The sequence below is a fragment of the Ixodes scapularis genome, unplaced genomic scaffold, assembly GCF_016920785.2.
Source record: "Ixodes scapularis isolate PalLabHiFi unplaced genomic scaffold, ASM1692078v2 PGA_scaffold1__304_contigs__length_218370807, whole genome shotgun sequence".
Taxonomy (NCBI): domain Eukaryota; kingdom Metazoa; phylum Arthropoda; class Arachnida; order Ixodida; family Ixodidae; genus Ixodes; species Ixodes scapularis.
Window position 1 is genome coordinate 125,557,972 of NW_024609846.1, and position 16,757 is coordinate 125,574,728.

Consider the following 16,757-nt stretch of genomic DNA (forward strand, 5'->3'; position numbering starts at 1 on the left):
GGCGTCTCCACGGACCCCGAGCCATGCGGGTTCGCCCGCCCACGTCTGGCTGTGCGTGGCTTTCCGGTGTCTGGGGAAAAGGGAATTTTGGTGGTTGAGCCGAGCCCGGGGCAGGTTTGGACCCTTCGGGGCCCCCCGGGCGAGGCAATACACCACTTCGGCCCCCGCTTCTCATAGACGGGAGTCCTGGTAAGGCCCGGCCAAGATGATTCAGTCTAGTCGCCACTTCTTCTACTATCCCCTCCTTTCTTTCATCTTTGTCTTCTCCTTCTTTTCACTCTTCTCATTTCTCTTCTTTCCTTTTCAACTCCTTTGGCGGCAAGGGCTAACCTTGGGTGGTGACAGATACTCTCGTCCAGATCCACACTTGGTTATGGTTTCTGGGTAGCGCTAATAGAGTAATGCTTCCAGCAAAGCCATATTTGTTATGGGGTGTTACCTATTCCCTCGTTGGGCTCCGTGGTGGGCGGCGCGCCACAGATTCCGAAAACCCTTTGCCTTTTTATGGCGCCCCTCTCTTCTCAACCCCGAGCAGAGCGACCCCCGAAAAGGGTTCGCCCCGCTCCCCCTACTTTTGAAAAAGCTAATGAACCTGAAAAATATCCTCGATTTCTTGTACTTCACTCTACAAGTGACGCTGTGCATCTGTCAAAAGTTTCTCCCTTTGTCATTGCAAAGCATTTAGAACAAGTGGTTGGAAAATGTTATAAGGCAAAGAAGCTTGCTGGAGACCTCCTTGTTGAGGTAGAAAATAAGCCACAAAGCACAGCACTCTTGAAGATGACAAGCCTGGGAGACTACCCGGTTACTGTCACCCCCCACCGTACCCTGAATACTGTTCGCGGTGTCATCTCAGAAGATGACCTTCTCGAATGCAGCGAAGACGAGATCCTTGAAGGTCTGCGCAAGAGTGCTGTCGTTGCTGTTCGACGAATCACCTTAAAACGTGACGGACAAGAAAAACCAATCCGCCATCTGATACTCACATTTGAGCTCCATACTCTTCCATCCACCGTGAAGGCAGGGTACTTGAACTGTAGAGTCCGCCCTTTCATCCCAAATCCTCAGCGGTGTTTCCGCTGCCAACGTTTCGGGCATGGTTCCCGAAACTGCCGCGGCCGAGAAACATGTGGAAAGTGCGGTGGTACTGACCATGTAGCAGACATCTGCGAAAATGAAGTCAAATGTGTGAACTGTAGCAGAGCTCACCCTGCTTTTTCTCGCTCCTGTCCAAAATGGAAAGAGGAAAAAGATGTCCTGACTTTTAAAGTAAAACATAACCTTAGCTATCAAGCAGCCAAAGAACAGCTTGCCTTTCAGGCAAGGGGTTCTTATGCCCAGGCAGTGTTGAGGTGACCCCCACTGTTTACGGCATCTGTGGAGACACGGACTTCTTCGGAAGACCTGTCCTCTCCACAGGGGTCCCCTTCCGAACCTCTGAAGGTGACGCACACTCAGTCACCTTCATGTTCTAAGGGTGCTGTACCCTCCAAGGAGGGTACCACTCCCTCCAAGGTACCAGGGGTGCCATCAGCGGCCCTAGCTGGCCCTTCTGGCAGGGGTCGAGGGCTCTCTCCTCGTGCTTCCTGCAGCCACCTGAAGCCCAGGCGGACAGAACAACCTCCTCCTCCGCCTAAGGGCCCAACGCTCTCGCCGGATGAAAAAATGGACGAGAGCCTACCGCTCTCTGAAGACGACCAGTCTCTCCCTGAAACAGAGTCTCCTCCTCTGGTCTCCACTGAGGTTGTAGGACGACCAAAGGACACTTCTAAGAAAAAAAACAATCCCACGTGTTGAGGCACCAAAACCCCGTAAATTTATGTTCTAGCTTTCTCTGGTATATATATATATATATATGTATATATATTCTGACTTCCTTTTAAAATATCAATGTCCGTTTTTCTTCAGTGGAACTGTAGAGGCCTCCTTCCTAACTATGATGATGTGAGCCAGCTACTTGACGATCACGGCCCCATTGCATTTTGCTTGCAGGAAACACATTTAAAAGCGAGCCACACTAATATATTAAAGTACTTCCAGGTGTTTCGCAAGGACCGGTTACAAGCGGTTCATTCATCTGGAGGCGTTGCAGTTGTAGTGCAACGCTCAACCCCATGTAGCGAAGTGACTCTGCAGACTTCGCTGGAGGCTGTGGCAGCCCGCATTTTGTTAGATCGTTTAATTACAGTATGTTCCTTATATATACCCCCCAGTTATCAGCTAAAGATTGAAGAGCTTGAAGACCTTGTTAGCCAGCTCCCACCACCTTTTCTGCTTTTGGGAGATTTTAATGCACACAATCCTTTGTGGGGGAGTGGCAGACGAGATCCCAGAGGGGCTCTCATTGGACGCTTTCTTCTTTCCTCAGGATTCTGCCTAGTTAACACAAATGAAGCCGCATATTTTAGTTCAACAAATCACACTTTCACTTCCATTGACCTATCTATTTGTCACCCATCATTATTCCCCTTGTTTTCATGGAAGGTCATCCCGAATCCTAACGGAAGTGACCACTTTCCCATCATTTTAGAATTTAACCATCTTCCCATGACAGTCCCTACGCGCTCTCCTCGATGGAAATTTGAAAATGCCGACTGGTCAACTTTCAAAGAATCGTCTCTTTTGGCATACACATCACTTGACGATCTCGATATCGATAGAGCCACTGAACATATCACTTACCACATTTTACAGGCTGCCATTCTTTCCATCCCCATGACGTCCTCGCATCTACCCAAAAGACCTAAGCCCTGGTGGAACAAAGATTGCCGTTTGGCCAAAAAAGAACAAAATCGAGCTTGGGGTATTTTTAGGCGCTACCCTACAGCAAACAATCTAATTGAATTTAAAAGAAAAAGGGCCCAGGCGAGGTGGATTCGAAGACAAGCAAAGAAAAAAAGTTTTAGAGGGTACACTTCCTCAATTAACAGCACTATACCTGCGAAGGAAGTCTGGGATCGCATACATAAAATTGACGGCTCTTACCGGGCATTCACTGTCCCACTCCTGAGTCGAAATGGAGTGTGTCCTGCAAGTCTTGAGGAACAGGCCAACATCCTTGGCGAGCATTTCGAGTATGTCTCCAGTTCCCAACATTATACTCAGACGTTCCAGCAACACAAGATAAATGCAGAAAAAAAAAGCTGTTAACACATCAGGTGGCGCGCACGAACCCTATAATACTCTATTTACATTATATGAACTTCAAATGGCACTTCTTTATCCCAAACAAACTGCCCCTGGACCAGATGGTATTCATTATAAAATGCTTGAACATCTTCATCTATCCAGTATGGAGCTAATTTTGTACCTTTTTAATAGAGTTTGGCTCGAGGGCCACTTTCCATTTTCTTGGAAGATTGCTATCGTTGTACCAGTGCTGAAGCCCGGAAAAGATCCCTCTTGTGCATCTAGCTTCAGACCAATAGCTCTAACTAGCTGTCTTTCCAAGACACTAGAAAGGATGATTAACAAGAGACTGATGTTTTTCCTAGAACGAAACAACTGCCTTGATAAGTTCCAGTGTGGCTTTCGTTCAGCACGGTCCACTGTCGATCATCTCGTCTGCTTTGAGACCTTCGTACGTGAGGCGTTTGTCAACAGGCAACAGTGTCTCTCCGTCTTCTTTGATTTGGAGAAGGCATACGACACGGTCTGGCGTTACGGCATACTGCAGGATTTGTTCGATCTTGGTTTCCGTGGCCGAATGTTGAGTGCTATACAGAGTTACCTGCAGCAGCGTACTTTCCGCGTGAGGCTGGGAAAAACTCTCTCTAAGGAATTTTTACAGGAAAATGGAGTCCCTCAGGGGGGTGTGCTGAGTGTCACTCTTTTTATCGTCAAACTTAATTCCATCGGCCGTGCAATTCCTCCTTCAGTACAGTATTCTTTATATGTTGATGATCTTCAGATCTCCGTTTCATCCTGTAATTCCTCAATTTGTGAACGTCGCGTCCAACTTGCGGTCAATAATTTGGTCAGATGGGCCGATACAAATGGTTTTAAATTTTCTCCCGAAAAAACAGCTTGTGTCAGCTTTTCTCGTCGACGTGGTGCTCTTCAGGAACCGTCTTTGAACATGTATGGCTCTCCTATTGTTGTAAAAAATGAACACAAGTTTTTGGGCCTTGTGTTTGATTCCAAGTTGACTTTCGTTTCACACATTAAGAGCTTAAAACTCAAGTGTCTTAAATCTCTGAACATCCTTAAGGTCTTGTCACGTGTATCATGGGGCTCCGACCGACTATGTCTGTTGCATATCTATCGCTCAGTCATTTGCTCTCAGCTTGATTATGGTTGTATTGTCTATAACTCTGCTCGGGCATCAGTTCTAAAGATGTTAGATCCTATTCATCATCAGGGACTGCGATTGGCTACAGGAGCATTTCGCACCTCCCCAGTGCTTAGCCTTTACGCGGAAGCAAACGAACTGTCCCTTGAGTATAGGAGGTTTTCCCTGGGTGTTATGTACTCTGTCAGGGTGCGCTCTGTCGCGGAGCACCCCGTTCGAGATAGTATTGAGACTATCAAGTTCCAACGTACATTTGAAAACAAACCTTCCATAGTTCCGCCTCTTTCTATGAGGAATAATACTGCAGCACAATCTGTTGGGATTGATGCAAGGCCTCAGCTAGTCCAGTACCCACCAGATATAGCTCCATGGAACAACTGCCACATACATTGCGACCTTACACTGACCAAGTATAACAAAAAGAATGTTCCACAGGAAGTCATAAGGCAGGACTTCTTTGAGCTTCAGACCAAATATCACGAGTATGCCAGTTTTTATACAGACGGGACAAAAAAAGACTCGGTAGTAGGCTGTGCTATGGTGGGACCATCAATAAATCAGGTGAAGAGAATAAATCCAAAAGCCTCTATACTAACAGCAGAGCTTTATGGTTTGCTGCTGGCTGTTGATTACATAATGAAAAAACGACTTTCTCACGCTGTAATCTACACAGACTCTTTAAGCTCTCTGAAGGCTGTCGCATCAATGAACCGTGTAAAAAACCCACTGGTTTCTGAGTTAAAGCACAAGATTATCCTGGCTGCTAAGAAAAATCTTGACATAGTCTTATGCTGGGTTCCTAGCCATGTTGGCATTCCTGGAAATGAAGCAGCTGATTGTGCAGCTAGCTCTGCTAATGGTCGAGAAATCGACACGCACCAAATTCCCTACAAAGATTACCACAACTCTCTGAAACGTTGCATCAAAGAAAAGTGGCAGCTGCAGTGGAACAGCGAAACCAGCAACAAACTACACGCAATCAAACCTTTTCTAGGCGAGTGGGAGAGTGCCCGACATCGGGAGCGCTTTTATGAAGTCATACTCTGTAGGTTACGAATCGGTCATACTCGTCTCACACATGGACACCTCTTGAGCGGGGAGGATGCCCCTGAATGTGTGCACTGTAACCTACCTCTAAGTATTATGCACATACTCATTGAATGCCCTAAGTATGACCAATGCCGGTATAAACACTTCTCACTGCTTTATAAAGAACGCATTCCACTACACCTCGCCCTACTACTAGGTAACGAACCGCTCATTCCATACAGTTGTGTTTTTAATTTCCTCACAGATATCGGCCTTCTACACCGACTGTGATTTTACTCCTAAATTCATTGTCATATTGTTTACACTTATACACATTCATGTTCATGGTTTTATCATATATTTCGCTACTATAGCTCTTTCCTCTTCTTAAACCCGAATCGCAATAGTCTAAGCTTGGCGCAATATAGCCTTAGTTGCTGAGGCGCCATAAACCCCCAATCAACCAATCAACCAACGGTCAGCCCCATCATCAGCGCTGTTAGGCGCTTACTACTGTGGTTTGACTGGAGCTTTTCGCGGTGCGAAACAACTGCTAATGTTGTTCTGTATACTCTGTTTCACCTTATGACGTACCGCAGGAAAGGCCACAAGCGCGAGCTCCTTGCTCAGGGGCACATCTCGGCGGCACAAGCTCTCGTGAATTAAGAGCAGCTGCCAACGCTATGAGCTCGCGCTGCTAGCCTTCGCTGCGGTGCAACATAAGGTGAAACGAAGCATGGTTGGGCAGAAATACTAAAAAATGTATTTGGAAATACAAATACTGGGACACATTAAAATAGTAGCTAAAATACTGATACTAAGATATATCTGTAAAAATGTATCGCAATACGTATCGGAAATACATTTTAAAAAGAGGCAAAAAGTATTTGGAATTACAAATACAGGAATACATTTTAGGGAGTGCAGAAATACAGATACAGAAATACTGAGAGTGCAATACATTTTTCAAATTTTTTGAGACGCCAACTTGGATGAAGCTTGAAGTTTGAAGTGGAAGTTTTCGATCTTGAAATTACTTTCCTGTAGCTTGGCACTTTGCCTTGAAGGTAGTGGTTTCGGACGACAAGGAGTCTTCAATGGGCCCCAAAAAACATTCTATCAAGGGCTGACCGCGGTCCCTTTCCTGACATCCCGTCTGTCTGACGAGGGAATCCTGGCAACATTGATCACATGACGTCACGGTGGAATGAACTAGTATTCTTTATCTGTAGGTGTGGCCTTGAACATTAAACTTTACCACGCTGCTGTATGAAAGGACAACACATACTTTCGTTGTAGGTTACCATGTTGAAGATCGTGCAGGCAGTGTCATTTAGAATTTTTGAGAACAGTGGACCACCTGAAGCATCTTGGAATACATGTCTTATCTTCTATTACGGTTGAAAAAACGATACGGTAGCATCCCTGTTCTGAAGGTCCTTACTGCCGACCCTTTGCCACCGACGCACGGATTGCAGTCCTGAAGTTTTGCCTATCATTATCCAAACAGAGACCTCGTGGATTGCGAGCTGATATTGCCGGCACAGATGCGAACTCTCCGAGAAACAGCGGGCTCGAGACGAGTCGCGGGAGTACGTAGTCTGGGATGGCACAGCGAGGCCACTTCTGACCTCCTTCTGGGTTTCGGATCACCAGAGCGGCGGGTCACGTTCACGTTGGCTGATGACGTACCCTTGAGCCGTGCAATGTTACGGGCGCAGCCGCAGATGCATTCGAATATGTGTTGAACTTCACTGTATGAGTCTTCCTACCATTTCAAGTCAACCACCACCAGGCTCGTGCTGCAATGGAATGTGACTCAGCTTTGCCGGCTGGGTGTACTCTGTACGCTGAGGCAAGAGAGACGGTTAGCAACGGGCATTGGATGCCAGCAAACAATGACTCAAGAAATCCCTATTTAAGGATCTGGGACAGAAAATGCTCCGACTCCACTCCTGGCACGCCACCTGGTTCCAGTCCCCGACAACGCAACACTTCTCAGAATAGAGAAGAGGACGCATAGAAAAATAATTAGGAGAATCAAAAGGAACCCTGGTCAGCATAGTAACAATGCCCCAGCATCTCCTTGACTCTGGTGCCCTCAGAAGTAAAAAAAAAAAAAAAAATGTGTTCGCACTCGTTTCTTTTTTTTTTTCTTTCGGGGGGGGGGGGGGGGGGGGGGGGGGGAGTATTTCTCAAGAAAAGTAACGAAATACATTTCATCCTGATTGTATCGCGATACAAAGAAACATTCCAAATGTATTTCGATACGGGAATACAGATACTGGTGAAAAAAATGTATCGCGATACAGAAATACAGATACGAAATGTATTTCTGAAATACTATCGCGATACATTTGTATCGCGATACAGCCCAACCCTGAAACGAAGTATAGTAAATTGTAGTTCTGCCTTTGGACTAATGCCTCTAGAGTGTGTGCTATCCTCTACTTGAAATATTCGCGTGTTTTGAGGGAGATTATTTAATTAATATCAACTCCCCCCCCCCCCCCCCCCAGTACTGACACATCGTTCAGCAACGCTATCACTAGGGCTGCAGGCTTAATAGCTGCGAAAGAAGTTCTACGGTGCTAAATTTTGGAGAAGCGTACCGCGTCACTCTCGTCGTCTTCTTCGTTCATCGCACACGTGTCATTAATTCTCCTAGGGCACAGAACTCCAGCGCCACTCGCGGTATCTACGTCGACCATCTTCACGCGCTTCATTGTAAGCGGGCGCCGCTCTTGCCACTACACCCTCTAGAACACTGTACGATGGCACAGAATGAGCAGCCTTCCCCTTGTGGGTCTTTGCACTGCAGAAAACCTCAAGGCGAAGCCCTTGGGCTTCACCTTGAGGTTTGCTAGATATGCCATTTTCCTAAGGGCCTTTACGAAAATGGCATATCTGGACTTATATAAAAAATATGCATATTTGCTTTTGTATATAAGTCCAGATATGCCATTTTTTTGGTGTATAAAAAATTGGGCATATCTGGCCATATCAAGCGCATCAGTTTATATAAGTCTTATCTATTCAGATCTACCTAATCTTTTATATATCCATATCTTGGTCTGTCAAATAGGGGTATATCTGCTCTCATATCAGGCCAGATATGTCCCAATCAAATAAGGCAACCTTTATATACAGGGTGTTTTTTTTTTATTATTGCAGATTTGTTTTTTTTTTAAAAAGCCATGAAAGCTACGTTTATGCAATTTGTGCGAGTGAGTTATACGTCCAGGGGGACATTATGTAAGTGGCTTATCTTTGTGATAAGTCGGCTAATTAATTTAAATTCACTACTTAACTTTTCAATTAGTGAAAATAGACATATGGTTCCAATCAGAAACTTGCTGAGCGTCGTCCAAAATCCCTAAATCAGTCATTTTCAGAAAGACTTTCAGCGCGTGAGAAGCGTAGTAGTGCACTAAAGTTACCAGTCGTGGAGCAGGTACAAGGATAGCGGTTTCTGTAGGGCGCCCGCGCAATTTTTCGTCTCTTATCTAGCTCCAGCCTTGTACCTGCTCCACGAGTGGTAACCTCAGCGCACTACTGCGCTTCACACGAGCTCAGTCTTTCTACAAATTACTGATTCAGGGGTTTTGGACGACGCTCAGCACGTTTCTGATTGAAACCATATGTCTATTTTCACAAATTAAAAGTTAATTTTAATTAATTAGCCGACTTATCGCAAAGATTAGCCACCCACATAATGTCCCTCTGGGCGTATAACTCACTCGCACACACCGCATAAGTGTAGCTTTCACGGCCTTTTTAAAACAAATCTGCAAGAATAAAAAAAAAACACCTGGTATATTGTTGCTTTCAACAAATAACTACAAAAAGTGACTTCTCATCCGTATAAGAAAAATACCAATTAGATATTGAGCATGTACCAACTTTGTTCATTTTTACATGAGCTGCGCTTTACGCCACTCCTGATTTCGTTCAACTTAATTCCAGGGAAAGCAGGATTATCGACATTCGCTTAACGAATGTCGATGAAACGTTAATGTCGACGAAACGTCAATGTCGACGAAACGTGTGTCCATGAAACGTGCATCCACGAGAAGGTGACCGTGGAACGTGTTATCACGAAACGCAGGAAGAATAAAAAAATCAGTATTCTACCTGCAATTGTGACATGATTTTAGAATTTCGGAGAAATTCTAAAATCATCTAAAACATGTCACAAACAAAAGTCTCCATACGATACCCGGACCAGGCGGATTTTTTCAGTCGCGCACCAGTCATCTAGCTGTGTTTGGAGATTTGTGTTTGTCCTTTGTCCCTCTTGTTCCCCTTCTCCAGGGATTATTTTCGACATTCTTCTCCAGCTCGCTTGCACCTTTGCATTTAATTGCATTATAATCATAACCTTAAATTGCAAGCTTCACTCTTGTTGGTGTTAGACTGGCGGCGGCTGATAAAACATGTTTGCTCTACTGACGTCTAATCCCTGGTTAGCTCAGTTGGTAGAGCGCGCCACTGGAAATGGGGAGGTCCCGGGTTCTATACCCGGACCCGGCGGATTTTTTCGGTCGCGCACCAGTCACCTAGCTGTGTTTGGAGATTTGTGTTTGTCCTTTGTCCCTCTTGTTCCCCTTCTCCAGGGATTATTTTCGTCATTCTTGTCCAGTTCGCTTGCATCTTTGCATTTAATTGCATTATAATCACAATTCTTCATATGCCGATGATCTGCTTTTCATCCTGTAATTCCTCAATTTTTTTAACGTCGCATCCAACTTGTGGCTAATATTTGGTCAGATGGGCCTATATAAATGGTTTGAAATTTTTCCCCGAAAAAAACAGCTTGCGTCAGATTTTCTCGTCGACGTGGTGTTCTTCAGGAACCGTCTTTGAACATGTGTGGCTCTCCTATTGTTGTTTTGTTAGAGGTTCCCGTGCCGACGAGTGCGTCTTTGGTCGAGAACTGAAAACAGCAAAGTCGATGGGCCTATTGCCAGAGCGAGTAGGTCAAATTCAACGATTTAAAATCGATGCATGAGCATGTTTCAACTTTCAGCAACAGAAATTGAAGGTTTCTTTCCAGCTACATTATGTACTATTTTTGAAAATAAGAATAATCCAGTCGCGTTGTGACGTTCAACATAGGTTCACGGCTCTCTGGTATCGCGCAGGAGATCGCGATTCAGGCAAAGCGATAGAACTTAATTTTCAACAATTTCCAGCCACACCCGGCGACGGAAATCAGCTTTTAACTAAGTGTTGTAGATAATAAAATTGAGTCACTGTCACCACTTAAAAATATCAATATTAAAATAAATTCAGTTACAAAAAGTTATAAGCTGAAACAGCAATTATCACGAGAAATCTTCATCGAGCTTTAGCTTTCCTCCTCAACTCACAAATCGCGCATTGTACCGAACAGTTTAAGAATACGGAAAGGGTGTTGGGACTCCACTCTTGCTCGGACCCTCGTTTGTAAACCCGGGCACCTCCTCCTGGAATATTAGCCCGTCACTCAAAACTAGGACAAAAGTTGCTTTCCCAACTCAAATCACCTCGAGGCCGACAGTGATGTTTAAGCAACGTGCTTGTTGGGCCAGCCACACTTTTGCCAGGTGATCACGCTCCCTCGTGCGCGCAGAGGATGAGGTCAGGTGATGAAAGGGAGGCGGCTGATTGGTTCGGCAAGCGCATACTTTCCACCGCACGGTCAGCTTAGGGGTGAAGGGAAAAGCTCGAGGTACAGGTCCCCTCAAAGTAAAACGGAGCGCCCGAGCGGCGACCGAACTGCATCGCCGCGCTATCTAGCAGCGCCGGCTGGAACTGATAAGCTACATCTGCGCATGCGAACGTGCCTTCCGCTGGGACCTCCATTTTCTTTTTCCAACCCGCACGTTATCGGTGGTTTGAGCGGCGCAACGATCTTCCTAAGATCGACGCCTGATAGCACAAGGGGCGGTGCTCATCGACAACACTGGCCCTTTCCCACTTGCCCTCAACGTTATCTCCGCGTGTGAGCCGAACACCTAGCGGTGTTTATCGGAACAGCGTTTGGCAGCTCGAGACGCCGATAATGCGAAGATCAAACAAGAAAGACGAAGGGCACCGCGAACGGCACGCGAGCATGCGCAGGCGGCACGTATTAGTTGCAGCCGGCGCTGCCAGATAGCGCGGCGATGCAGTTCGGTCGCCGCTCCGGCGCTCCGTTTTACTTTGGGGGGACCTGTACACCTAAGCATTTCTTATGAGTTGTGAATGCGAAAGCATGCACGTTCAACCACGTTACGAGCCGCGCGCCATCTGGTGGCTAAAACGGACGAATAAATAGAGGTACCGCGCCCTCTTAATTGTAGATTGCGCTCAAACTGCTATAGTAACCGCAAGCCCGATGTTTCTATCACTCATCTGACGTCACGACTCCGCTGAAACGTCGGCCATTGTTATTTGCGAAAATTATTGTACAGTTTCGTATGCACCCTGATAACTGATTTAAAACTAATATTGGGGCTCCTTTTGTAAAATAAAAATTGCATATGTTTATATATAGGCTCCCTCAACGTGACTAGCGCGAAAACTTCCGAACTTCCGGATTTCACCGGACACTCCCTTTAAGTCAGCCGAGCGCTGGGCCATTATACTTCAGCCTCTGTCGCACTTACTATCAAGTTGACAACTGCTTTCCCTTCTATACCGGAACTGACGTCAACGTTTCAAAGCTATTTTGAAAATGAAAAATAGGTGGCGCCCTAGGCGCTCCCCCTTAGGAACTTAGGGAAGTATTCTCGCCTTCCGTCTTCATCTTTCGTTCGTTGATCGGAGCGACGAGTCGTAAGTTTCACCGCTCTTCGAGCCTTTTCTTTGTTCTCCGGAGATTTCAACCGATAGAACTCGGAGAGGCTCACTCTCGTCAAGAGATTGACTTCGCCTTCCACGAGGTTTTAAAGGAAACTTTATCCGACCGCTGAGTAAACAATTTTGAACCTATTTGTCGCACGTCCGCTATCGGTGCTAGGCCTTAGTTCTCGGGCCCCGGCCTCGAACAAAGGCAGTGGAGTTTCAAGCAGCGGAGTTTAAGTAGCTTGAAGGACCCGTTCCCGCTCACGTCCTATGGGCTCCGGCTCCGGACAAAGCAGGACTATTTTCGGTTTACAATAGGGTCCGATCCCCCTTGTTGTTCTATGGGCCCCGGCCCCGAACAGAGGCGGCGATCTTAAACTACTTCCGGCGTCCTCGCTCGCATCCTATGGGCTCCGGCTCCGGACAGAGCAGGACTATTTTCGGTTTACAATAGGGTCCGATCCCCCTTGTTGTTCTATGGGCCCCGGCCCCGACCAGAGGCGGCGATCTTGAGCTACTTCCGGCGTCCCCGCTCGCGTCTTGGGAGCTGCGCCTCCGAAACGACGCGGCGCGTTCTTAGACAGCCACAAGGGCCATTCAATAAGCCAAGCTGTCCGATCTCCCTTGTTGTTCTATGGGCCCCGGCCCCGAGCAGAGGCGGCGATCTCAAGCTACACCCGGTGCCCCCACTCGCGTCTTGGGAGCCGCGGCTCCGGACGACGTGGCGCGTTCTTGAACAGCCTCAAGGGCCACACTTAGCACCTTTATCCCTTCCGTTCGACAACGGAGATCAGTGCGGCGGTAATCGTTTCTAACCGATATGTGACTTTCTCGGGCTTCTCAGATGTCAACCGCCGAGATGGCGGAGCTCCAGCGAACCGTGGCGAACATCGCTACTTCGGTAGCGGTGCTCACCAACCGCCTCCTTCCGTTAGCCACGGAGGATGTCGAACTCCGACATAGTGAGCGGAGCAACTCGCCAGACCTGGACCCTTTGGGTCCCGCTGACGAGCCCCATGCCTGGTTGGGGAGACCGACGGAGGGCCGACCCCGGGAGGTGGACCCTGCCCTCCTGGACTTCCTCAAGGAGCACTGGGGCCCCGAAGGGCGCGCGGAGCGGTGCAGGGCGGCCCTGACGAGCTTCCCGCGACCGCGGCTCCCCTTCGCCACAGTGCCGGAGTTAAATCCGGAAATGAAGGCCCTGGCGAAGGAGAGGAGCCGCCGTCCAGAGGGTGGCTCGGAAGGACCCGCCAACGTCGCTGCCCGGGACCAGGCACTCCGAGAAAGCCAAGACGCAGTGGCCGCTGCTATGGGGCCACTGGTTGGCCTATTAGAGATCGGCCTCACGGAGGAGGCCATTGACAGAAAGACGGTGGCTGACCACTTGGGGGCAGCTACCGCCCATCTCGGGCGGCTCTTTGCGTCGCTCTCCCGCGAGTGCCGGGAGGGGGTGATTGCACGAGTGGCCCCAGACCTCCGCCAGATGGTGGCCCATGACGGTGGGGACGAGGGATCCCCACTGCTGTTCGGAGAGGGCTTCCTGGGGCAGGTTCGAACGCGGAACGAGACCATCAAGGTCCTCCGGGAAGCCCGCCAACCGCCCCCCTCCCGCCGTGGAGCCAGCAGCCAAGAGGTCCCGCAGCTCGGCTGCCCCAGGGACCAGTGCTCAGAGCCGGAGTGGGGGCCAGCAGCCCTTTCACGGGGGGCCCCCTTCCCGAGGCTACACGAGGGGGGCCTACCTCGGCCAGGGACATCGAGGCAAGGGTAAGCCCGCACCTCTTAGCACTGCCGCCCGCGGGCCGACTGGCATATTGCCGCGAAGCGTGGAGGTTACTCACCCACGATGCTTGGGTCCTTCAGACAACACAGAGGTACAAGCTGGAGTTTGCACAGGTACCAGCGATTCAAGGGTTGCACAACGTGCCGACCCGAGGGCAGTCAAATCAGGTCCGGGAGGCAGTGTCCGAGCTGGTCAGAAAGGGAGCGGTCTCTCAGGTACCACCCTCCGAAGGGAAGTTCCTCTCCCCCTTCTTCATAGTACCAAAGAAGGACGACAAGGTGCGCCCAATTCTAGATCTCCGACAACTAAACGAGTCGGTGCAACACAACCACTTCAAGATGGAGGGTGGCACTCTGTGAGGGATCTTATCCAGCAGGGCGACTCCATGATACGTATCGACCTGAAGGACGCATACCTGTCTGTCCCAATCTGCCACCAGGACCGCCCCTGGCTCGGCTTTCGAGAGGGGGACAGGGTCTACCGTTGGAACGTGCTGCCATTTGGCCTCAGATCGGCACCGAGAGTTTTCACAAAACTACTGAAACCAGTCGCGGCCTATCTCCGGCCCAAGGGACTTCGCACTGTCATGTTCTTGGACGATATCCTTGTCATGGACCAATCCCCCTCCCTACTCGCAAACCAGGGACATCTAATCGTGAACCTCCTACAAAACCTGGGTTTTGCCGTAAACATGGAGAAGTCAGTAGTGACACCAGCCCAGGACTTGTTGTTTCTGGGACTATCGATAGACTCGAGACGATTGACGCTCGAGCTCCCCGGAGAGAAACTCGCCAACCTGTTAGACCACCTACAGCAGAGGCTAGAGCAATCGGTGATCTCGGCCCGCCAGGTCGCAAGCGTGGCGGGACAACTGAATGCATGCCTAATGGTACTGCCGCAGGGTTCCTTTTATATCAGGAACCTTCAAACAGATTTGAGACGGGCCCTACAGAGAGGTACATACACGACCACTCTTACACTATCCAGGGACACGCGGCAGGACTTAGCGTGGTGGATCCGAGCACTGAGGAAGACCCCAAGGGGCCAGATCAAGACACCCCCAATAGTACAGACGATACAGTCGGACAGCTCGTTGAAGGGGTGGGGAGCATGCTCGGAGGGGTGGACGATTGGGCATCACTGGACACCACTCCAATCCACTTGGCACATCAATGCCCTGGAGCTGATGGCAGCCTTCCTGGCCCTTCAGGCGCTGGCAAAGAATGTGTCTCGGGGCTCCATCCTCCTCGAGCTAGACAACACAGCAGCAGTACCGGCCATCAACAGGAGGGGCAGCCCCTGCTCTCCACAACTCACCAGGATAGCCCACGAGCTACGGTCGTGGTGTTGGGCGAGGGGAATATCAGTCAGGGCGCAACATATTCCGGGGCACATGAACACGGATGCAGACCAAGCATCCAGGAGAGTGATGGATGCCAGCAGTTGGAAGCTGTGCCCGTTCACATTCAGCAGGATCAACTGTCTGTGGGGCCCCGTGCACACGGACCTTTTTGCAGACTTCTCCAACCACCAGGTGAGGCACTACTACAGCTGGAAGCCGGATCCTCAGGCGGCAGCAGTGGATGCTCTCAGCCAGGACTGGACGGGTCAGGGCCTCTATGCCTTCCCACCGTTCAGCCTTGTGAGCAGATGCATTGCCAAGTTGCAGAGCTCCAACAGTCCGCTCATTCTAGTAGCTCCAGTCTGGCCATCTCAGCCATGGTATGCCTCGCTGCTGCACCACCCATACGAGGAACCGCGCCTTCTTCCACAATCACACGACCTACTGCGCAGCCACGACGGGCAGGTACACCCAATGCTCAGTACGGGGAGCCTGACACTAGCAGCATGGAGACTGACCAACTCCAGCAAACACATAGCCAACTTTCGGAGCAGGCTGCACACCTCATTGAGGCATCATGAAGGCGGGGAACACAGCTCACCTACACCTCTTGCTGGCGTAGGTGGGAACGATGGTGCCATTCAAGGACTGTTGATCCCTTTTCTCCCACTCTAACACAGGTGCTCAACTTCCTCGCTAGCCTCTTTAAGGAGGGCCTGGCGTATCGCACTATAGGGTGTTACCGTTCTGCCTTGTCTCAAATCTTACATAACTTTGACGGTTGCCCTCTAGGGGAACACCCATCAGTTGTGCGCCTTATGAAGGGAGTGTTTAATTCTAACCCCCCCAAACCCCGATACCCCACAACTTGGAGGGTTGAAACGGTGACAACCCTCCTGCAGTCGTGGGGTCCTAACAAGGATCTTAGCCTCAAAATGCTCACTAGCAAGCTAGCTATGCTATTAGCCCTTGCCTCAGCAGGCAGGACGTCAGACTTGTGCCTGCTTTCAACATGCCACATCCGTAAACAATCCGCGGGTTGGGAGCTTGGGCTCAGTGGCCTCAGAAAGACTTCTGGGGCATCTAAACCCCTTCCCATCCTCTTCTTCCCAGCATTCGAAGAGGTTCGGGAATTGTGTCCAGCGGAATGCTTGCAGGTGTACCTCGAACGAACTGCAGGACTCCGAGGCGCCCACATGCAGCTTCTGCTCACTACGCAGAAGCCTTTCCGCCCAGCAGCACGGGACACAGTAGCTCACTGGATAAAACACACACTAACGCTTGCGGGCATAGACATGTCGGTTTTCAAAGCGCACTCAACGCGAGGAGCAGCCACCTCCAAAGCTGTGGAGGTCGGAGTACCACTTGCCGACATCTTAGCAGCAGCTGACTGGTCCTCCGAGGCGACATTTAACCGCTTTTACGGACGGCAATCAGATACCCGGGCTCACTTTGGAACCCAGGTGCTGAGAACACATGCGAAAGCTTTGAACAAGCAGTTGTGA

At 49.3% G+C, this 16,757-nt stretch overlaps 1 pseudogene; it reads left to right on the plus strand.

Moving 5' to 3' along the window:
* Positions 1-15,629: 15,629 nt before the first annotated feature.
* LOC120849509 lies at positions 15,630-16,757 on the plus strand (annotated as a pseudogene).